Raw genomic sequence first — 7,354 nt, forward strand, 5'->3', positions numbered from 1 at the left:
TGTTGTGATCTTGGGAGATGGTCCAGGTCTGTGTGAGGCTCTTGGGATACTGTTGTGGACTGCATGTTTGTGTCCCCCCCAGAATTCATGTGCTGAAATCTTAACCACCAGTGTGATGGTATTCGAAGGTGAGGCCCTTGGGAGGTCATGCGGGTGGAGCCCCCATGATGTGGTTGGCACCCTTATAAGAAGAGTAAGAGACCAGAGCACTGGCTCTCTCTTCCTCTCTCTCTGTCTCTCTGACATGTGAGGTTACAAGAAGAAGACAGCTGTCTGCAAACCAGGAAGAGAGCTTTCACTAGAACCCAACCGGGCTGGCTTCCCAGCCTCCAGAACAATGAGTAATAAATGTTTGCTGGGCTTCCCTCATGGTGCAGTGGTTAAGAATCTGCCTGCCAATGCAGGGGACATGGGTTCAATCCGTGGTCCGGGAAGATCCCACACGCCGCGGAGCAACTAAGCCCGTGCGCCAAAACTACTGAGCCTGTGCTCTAGAGCCGGTGAGCCACTGAGCCCACGTGCCACAGCTACTGAAGCCCGCGCACCTAGAGCCCATGCTCTGCAACAAGGGAAGCCACTGCAATGAGAAGCCCGCGCACTGCAACGAAGAGTAACCCCCACTCGCTGCTACTAGAGAAAACCCGCGCGCAGCAACGAAGACCCAATGCAGCCAAAATAAATAAATAAAATAAAATAAATACAATCTATCTTAAAAAAAAAAAAAGAGTCCCAATTTTAAAATAAATAAATAAATAAATAAACGTTTGCTGTTTCAGACATACCAGTCTATGATATCTTGTTACAGCTGCCTGAACTATGACAGATGCTACAGTGGTAAGACAGTCCCTGTGCTCGAGGAACACACTGTGGAATGGGAGACTAACCAGTGAGGAGAGCCTCAGAGTCAGAGGAGCAGCGCCCAACAGAAGTGAGCCCAGGGCACCCTGGAGCCCAGAGGAGGGCATCAACCCCGCCCAACGTGGGATTTGGGAAGTGCCCAGTGTGACTCTGGGAATGTTAAAGCCACAAAAGTCTCTTAAAAGATTCTCCAGCTGAGAGGTTAAGAGATTTGTCCAGGCTAACCCAAGTGGATTTAAGACTAGAGTCACAGTTTACCGCCTGTCCAAATTTAGCATATTTACACTCACAAGTTAAAGGTTATGCAAGTTACTGGTGCTTTAAAAAAAAAAAAAAACTCATAGTAAAATATATTTGGGACCATGAAATGATAAGAAGCATTTGGCATGTTGAAGGGGAAAAAATGCAGCTGTTGTAGACTTCTCCTGTATAAAAACATCTGACTTTGTGTGCTGGCCTGGAAGGGAGCATAGCTTTAAAGAACTCCATTTGGAGTCACTGCATAAGCCAGGTCTGCTTAATGCAAACAGTGCATGTTCTGTCGTAAATGATTCCCACCTCAGCACCTCGGACATGGAAACACAGCTAATGTCCCTCTACAGCTAATTTGTTATTGTGGCCTCTGATGTGGGTTTGTGGCAGTTGTGTGAAATCTTCCTAGAATCTCTTTGCAGCAAACCTTCAGAGGGGAAACCAGTAGATGGGCTGCTTTGGAAGTCGCTGCCTTTTGTAATAGATCAGTGTGTCCGTCTCCACCATCACCGACCAGGAAAATGGAACTCAAGCCTTCAATGATCTGGGAGTTTTTCCAGTGGTAATAGTTGTATCTTCAGATGCAGCATGGAAGCATGGAAAGGAACACCCGTTCTGGAGGAATCTTCTAGAAGACTGTAGAGAGGGCATGCATTTGTACACAGCTAGTAATGGAGATGCAACACTTGTTAGCATCTTCACTTTCGAAATCATTTTTAAAGATGTTTATAGAACAAAAAGCAGGGCAGTAATCATAGCTAACTGTCTGCCAAGTGCTGCTATGTCCCAGGTAATGTAGTAGATGCCCCACAGGTGGTGTGTGGTCACAGGAGAGGCATAGCTGGGGTGGGGGGGAGGTAGAACAGCCCGCCATATGCCAGGCACAAGGTCAAGTGCTTTACATCCGTATCTCATGCCATCCTCACAATATCCTCTTGAGAAAAACAGAAGTAGAGCTCCATTTTACAGATGAGACAGCTGAGGTTCAGAGCAGCTACTGAGTTGTGCAAGGTCACAGGACTCCTAACACCAACACTCTACCACTAACCTCCAGGGCCTGCACTCGGCAGCTCTGGGTTGGTGAGTGACCCATTAAAGCCTTCAGCGTTTCAGCGCTGTTGGTACCATAAGTGCAATTAAACTGTGCACTGACCAGCCACAAAAAAGTACTGAATGGGGCTTCCCTGGTGGCGCAGTGGTTGAGAGTCCGCCTGCCGATGCAGGGGACATGGGTTCGTGCCCCGGTCTGGGAGGATCCCACATGCCGCGGAGCGGCTGGGCCCGTGAGCCATGGCCGCTGAGCCTGCGCGTCCGGAGCCTGTGCTCCGCAATGGGAGAGGCCACGACAGTGAGAGGCCCGCGTACCGCAAAAAAAAAGAAAAAAAAAAAGTACTGAATGCGTAGTGTGTAAGAAGCACTCTATGAGCGAGGCTGTCTGGAGTTTACAAGGAACATTTTGAGTCAAACTTTTGTAATCAGTAAAACCCCAGGGTCTGAGAAGCCTATTTCTTCATCTTTCTGGAGAAATTGAGGCGACTTTAAATTACCCAACAAATTAGTTCATTTTAATGCCAGAATGCATTGAGGGAGGGGGGTTCTGAGGTGAAAGAAAAATAAGCGTAATTGCTTCTTTTTTCAAAATCACATATTACTTTGCTCATTATGAAATAATGAAGCATTATTTAATCCCATTATGAAATAAATGAGATTGAGTAAATAGCACATCTGCATTCATGCAGTGATATAAAGTCAGGAGATGTTTATCCCACTGACATTTAAAAATAGCAGCTCAGTTTTTCTTAGTAGTGAAATTGTAGGTGTTTTCATTACAAAAATATGTTTTATAAGAAATGCAAATATGGCTTTGTTAAATAAACTGTTAGGGGACCTTTCCCACTGAAGTCTTTCCTAGATGGTTGCGTTTTGAAATGTAGATTCACTTCTTCAAAATGAAGCCCATCTGTAGGCAGTGATCAATATCTAATAAAATCATCAGTGAAATGCAAAAAAAAAAAAAAAAAGTCAACATGAGAGACTAGGGTTAAGTCCATGAAAGCCCTATTTCCATATGTACACCTGCCCTCTTGTGGTATTCATCTGTATGGTCGCCTACCACGCATTTTTAAGACTTTGAACATGGGTATCTTAACCAGTATCCTACGTAGCTGTCTGTCTCTACATCTAACTACAGAGCCTCATCCGTGAATAGTTATTCTTTCCAACAGGCATTTATCAGACATCTCTGCTCGACCTTAGAGCCTGTGAGGCATACTCACACTTGGTGATCACAATATTGGGGAAAACTTCTAATTGCTGGCTTTTCACTATCTTGGTCCAGCTGCTGAGGCTGCATAAAAAATTACCTCAAACAGAATGGTGCAGAACAACCACTCGGTGAGTCAGGAATTCAGGAAGGGGATGGTTTCTCTGGGGTCTTGTGTGGAGACTTAAAAACTGAGGGCTGGAAACATCTGAAGGCTTCCCTACTCGGATCTGGTGGTGCAGGCTGGCTGTAGGCTGGGGGCCTCAGTTTCGTCAGCACAGGGCTCTTCATGAGGGCTGGTTTGGGCTTCTTCAGAGCCTAGCGAGTGTCCTAAGAGACAGAGAGAATGCCAGGCAGAAGCTCTATCCATTTTTATGACCTAGCCTCAGAAGTCAGTATGATCACCTCTACCATTTCTGTTGGTCACAAGAAGCCAGCCCCGATTCAATCTGGGAAGGGACTACACAGGGCATGAATACAGAGAGGCATGCATCTTTGGGGACCGTCTTGAAGACTGACTGCAAACATTTCAATAATGAACCTACGTAGTATTTTATTTTTATGTGAGGCATGACTGTCATCCTCTTCTGCCCATAGTGCTAACATGCTCTCCAGCCAGCTGTGGGTCAGCATTTAGGATTGAAGGCCCCTATCCTTCCTGATCAAGTGTCTCTAGAAGAAGGACCAAGGGAGAAGTCCCAATGAGAGTAAATCGTCCCAGGGAAGAAGGGAAATTGTATAGGATTTTGTTCTTAAAGGAAAAAAGGGAGTGCAGGGGAGGGGCTCTAGCACAGACGGGTGGGAGGTGGTCAGGCTCCAGGAAGGGAGGGAATGGGAACTTCTCTCTACTCTCCTCTTCTGAGAAGTCTCCCCCCATGCGGCCCCTGCCCCCACTCCCTACTCCCACCTCCACCTGCATTTTAAGAGGATTTCATCAAGGACTCTGGGAGAAATACGAATTACTAATACACATTAAAACACACACACCTCAATTTCATTAGTAACCCTGGAAACAGACATTGGAGCAACAATCAGATAACCTGAAAGTTATTTTTTAGGCGGGAAAGATGTGGTCAGAATGCTTTCTCAATGAGTGCAACCTCATTTAATCTGCAAATTTACTGCTGCCTATAATTATCTGAGTATATCTTGAGTCTTAATTCAGATTTTTTTTATTCTTAAAAATATGAGTATTTTTTAATCTTAAAAAATTTCCTAGTACTCAGAAATACCAAGGCCTGGTATTGTGATGCCTTCCCACAAGCTTTGCCGGGGACGATTCTGTAGCTGGAAGCTCTCTTGGTGTAGCTAGAAGATCTCTTGGAGATCTCACTCCTGATGGCGAATACTTTCTGTGTTTTTATCGGAAAGGAGACACCCTAGGGGCAGGACTGGGAAGTGAGAGGATCCTGAGAAGATGGCACTGTACTTGGGACCCGAACAACAGACGAACAGGATTTTTCCCAGGATTGCTCCTTCCGATAGGATGTGGGGGAAGCGGTCTAGGTAGACAGAACAGCATGAACCAAGGCTCAGTGGTGTCAGTGAGCGCCACGTGCTTGGGAAGTGACAGGCACTCAAGGCCCAGAGGTGGCGTAGGAAGTGTGTGTTTAGAGGCTGCACGTGGAGGTTGACAGTAGTGGCTGAGGACCACGGCAGGGAAGTGAACTTGATTCACTGCCTGGAGCCTTGAATGTTTTTCAAGCAAGGGCACCATGCAGTTAGGTGTGTTTTAGAGTAATTACTCTGAGCCTGGTGGCCATGGAGGGGCAAGAGCATATGACGAAAGATGACGACAGGTGAGGGATGGCTGTGCCCCAGTTGTGGTGGGAACGGAAAGAAGGAAATTATTAAAGAGACGTTCCTAAGGCAGAAAGACAGGATGCTGGGGGTGAGAGAAGGGAGGGACGCATCTAGGTCTGGGCTTTGGTGACTAGATAGATGGTGGTGTCTTTAACCAAAATGTGGGGTACAAGGGGGAGAGGAGCTTGAGCTAACATTTGGACTTGCTGAGGTACGTGCTTCTGGGACATGTAAGGAGCCAGCCCAAGCCAGGCCCTGCTTTGGGGCATGTATCTGGTTAAAGTTAAATCATTTCTGCTGGTCTGCATGTTTCCTCCCCACGGGAATGTGCCCCCCCCAGAGGGAAGCCACTCTCCTTTTTCTTGAAGCTCCTGTGCCCCTGGAGAGGGTGCAGCCAGTTTTGCTGAATAAATGGTTGTCTACCTAAGTAATTGACCAACAAAATGCATGCAAGTGAGAGGAGGGAGGGGAAGGCAGAGGGCAAAGGGTGGAACTCTAAGGACTACCATTTGAGAAATGGTTGGAAAAAAGGGAAGCCAGTGAAGGTGATGGGGAAAAGCAGAAAGGAGGAGGCAAGAGAGCCAGCCCAGCAAATGTCTCGTCTCCAGCTCTTCCATGTCAGCTGACACAGCAGCAGCCCAGCAGTGAGTCCCTTGGACACAGTCCCTGGATGGAAAGCTGGCACTGACCTGCTCAGCCTGACAGTGTGGGCTGCAATAAGTCAGTGCATGTTCTGTCCACTTTCATGCAGGGTCTGCTCCCTGTAAACAGTCCATGTGAGCAATCCAGCTAGTCTCTCCCAAGCCGTTTTCTAAACAGTGGGAAATGATGAGAGATAGGAATTATACACCCGGTTCATTGCCTCATCTTTCCATATCAAAGTGAGGGAGAAAAAGTTTCCTAAATATTATTAATGACCTGATAGAATTCAATAAGTGGAGAGACGTGATGAAGGATTATTTTCTATTAATGGAGTTACTTTGGACATCTGTAAAAATCAACTGTCCTCCAGATGAAAGCTAAGACGCTCAGTGCTCCAATACTTAATTGAATTTCTTGGTTTTTAGTTGATTCGCTTAACGTTGGAAGCCTCGTGTGATGCTCTTTGTTCTGAGGAGTAAGATCTGCTAAACAATTAACAAAATGTTTTACCAATCGATGTCTAATTTTTTGTTGCTGTTGTGAAACGAAAATAGCAGCAGAAAATTTAGAAAACAGGGAAAACAGTCTCCCCAAATCCTGCCCCCATCACGTCTCATAGCAATTGTACATTTCCAGTCTTTTGCCCTAAGCATATAGTTTTGTAGTTGTAAACACACCGGACGTGGTACCCTGCTGTTTTTTCGCTTAACATAATCTGATTCTCTTTTATGAGCAATGAAATTTGATACGAGGTGCTGCTCACACGGTTTTTTAAAAGACTCATTGCAAGGATTGGTGAGTATTTTCTAAGCCCCATCGACTTCAGGGAATCAGGAAATTAAACTTTTTATTTATTGGTCTTTGACTTTCCCATAAATGGACACAGTTCTACCTTGTTTGACTGCATTGTAAAAGCAGGCACTGGCTGAACAAAGGCCATACTGATGAGTAATTAGGCATCAGGCAGAGGCAGGGCAGTGCTTTATGGGGCCATCAGTACTTGCCCAGCTGCTTTCAAGTTTCCAGTTTGCTCCTTGGGCATTAGGTACCTTTAGTTTCTTTGGTTTAAAAAAATTACCTATGTGGGTTTTTTGTTGTTGTTGTTTTTGTCCGAATGTTTAAGAACAATGAACTGATCTTTGTAGTCATTTAAGGGAAAGGGTAAAAGGAGTTTGCTGCATATGTGATTTTTTAAAAGCCACGTTCTGAATCTGATTAATCTTGTGTACACTTGAGTGCTTGGGGACTTAAAATATAGATGGAGTGATTCATTCTGCAGAGCCCAGGAAGGCAGTTTCCAGCTTTTTGGTGTGTCTCTTTCATGCGGAATGGAGGAGGTGGTCTGACCTCAGCACGTTTTTGTGACATCCCTGAGAGACTACGTTGTTATGACCTGTTCCTCTGAGAGCCCACTGGGGCTGTTCATCTTAACCAGAGTTCCGGGGGGAAAGCGGTTTTTGCTTTGGGCACTTTTTCTCGTGAAATGTATCTCTTCATATATATTTACTCTAGAGCAAAAATTGTTATCTTCTCTGT

Source organism: Delphinapterus leucas, chromosome 16, assembly GCF_059928025.1.
Source record: "Delphinapterus leucas isolate spDelLeu-1000000601 "Yukka" chromosome 16, BTC_Dleu_Yukka2, whole genome shotgun sequence".
In the NCBI taxonomy this organism is placed as follows: domain Eukaryota; kingdom Metazoa; phylum Chordata; class Mammalia; order Artiodactyla; family Monodontidae; genus Delphinapterus; species Delphinapterus leucas.